Source organism: Hypanus sabinus, chromosome 5 (assembly GCF_030144855.1).
Source record: "Hypanus sabinus isolate sHypSab1 chromosome 5, sHypSab1.hap1, whole genome shotgun sequence".
NCBI lineage: Eukaryota > Metazoa > Chordata > Chondrichthyes > Myliobatiformes > Dasyatidae > Hypanus > Hypanus sabinus.
In genome coordinates, this window is record NC_082710.1 from 132,155,552 (window position 1) to 132,157,821 (window position 2,270).

Sequence of the window (2,270 nt, forward strand, 5' to 3'; positions counted from 1 at the left end):
CTATCATACTCTCTTCCATTCAACACAATGCCCATCATCAGCCTATCATCCTCTCCTCTATGCAACACAACACCCACCGTCAGCCTATCATCCTCTACTCCATGCTACACAATGCCCACCATCAGCCTATCATCCTCTCCTCCAGACAACACAACACCCACCATCAGCCTATCATCCTCTCCTCCATGCAACACAACACCCACCATCAGCCTATAATCCTCTCCTCCATGCAACACAATGCACACCATCAGCATATCATCCTCTCCTCCATTCAACAGAAAACCCACAATCAGCCTATTATCCTCTCCTTCCTGCATCACAATTCCCACCATCAGCCTATAATCCTCTCCTCCCTGCAAAACACCGCACACCATCAGCCTATCATCCTCTCTTCCACATAAAACAATGCCCACCATTAGCCTCTCATCCTCTCCTCCATGCAACACAGTTCCCACCATCAGCCTATCATCCTCTCCTCCATGCAACACAATGCCCACCATCAGCCGATCATTCTCTCCTCCATGCAACACAACGCCCACCATCAGACTATCATTCTCTCCTCCATGCAACACAATGCCCACCATCAGCCTATCATACTCTCCACCATGCAACATTGTGCCCATCATCAGCCTATCATCCTCTCCTCCATGCAACACAACACAAACCATCAGCCTTTCATGCTCTCCTCCATGTAACACAACACATAACATCAGCCTATCATCCTCAGCTCCATGTAACACAATGCCTAGAATCAGCCTATCATCTGCTCCTCCATTTAAAACAACACCCACCATCAGCCTATCCTCCTCTCCTCCATGTAACACAACACCAACATTCAGCCTATCATCCCCTGCTCCATGCAACGCAAGAGCCACCATCAGCCTATCATCCTCTCCTCCATGCAACACAATGCCCACCATCTGCGTATCATCCTCTCCTCCATTCAACAGAAAACCCACAATCAGCCTATTATCCTCTCCTTCATGCATCACAATGCCCACCATCAGCCTATAATCCTCTCCTCCCTGCAACACACCGCACACCATCAGCCTATCATCCTCTCCTCCATGAAACACAATGCCCACCATCAGCCTATCATCCTCTCCACCATGCAACATAGTGCCCAGCATCAGCCTATCATCCTCTCCTCCATTCAACACAATGCCCATCATCAGCCTATAATCCTCTCTTCCCTGCAACACACCACACACCATCAGCCTATCATCCTCTCTTCCACATAAAACAGTGCCCACCATCAGCCTCTCATCCTCTCCTCCATGCAACACTGTTCCCACCATCAGCCTATCATCCTCTCCTCCATGCAGCACAACACCCACCATCAGCCTCTCATCCTCTCCTCCATGCAACACTGTTCCCACCATCAGCCTATCATCCTCGCCTCCATGCAAAACAACACCCCCCATCTGTCTATCATCCTCTCCTCCATTTAAGACAACGCCCACCATTGGCCTATCACCGTCTCCCCCATTTAACACAGTGCCCACGATTAGTCTCTCATCCTCTCATCCATTTAAAACACCATCCCCCATCAGCCTATCATCTTCCCCTCCATTTATCACAATGCCCACCATCAGCCTATCATCCTCTCCTCCATGCAACACAGTGCACACCATCAGCCTATCATCCTCTCCTCCATGAAACACAATGCCCACCATCAGCCTATCATCCTCTCCTCCATGCAACACAGTGCCCACCATCAGCCTATCATACTCTCCTCCATGCTAGCACAATGCCCACCATCAGCCTATCATCCGTTCCTCCATGTAAACTGACGCCCACCATCAGCCTATCATCCTCTCCTCCATGCAACACAGTGCCCACCATCAGCCTATCATCCTCTCCTCCATGCAACACAGTGCCCACCATCAGCCTATCATACTCTCTTCCATTCAGCACAATGCCCATCATCAGCCTATCATCCTCTCCTCCATGTAAGATTGTCCACCTTCAGCCTTTCATGCTCCCCTCCATGTAACACAACACCCAGAATCAGCCTATTATACTCTCCTCCATTTAACACAACGCCCACCATCAGCCTATCATCCTCACCTCCAAGTATCACAATGCCCAGAATCAGCCTATCATCATCTCCTCCATGCAACACAACTCCCAGCATCAGCCTGTCATATTATCCTCCATTCAACACACCACACACCATCAGCCTATCACCGTCTCCTCCATTTAACACAGTGCCCACGATTAGTCTCTCATCCTCTCATCCATTTAACACACCGTCCCCCATCACCCTA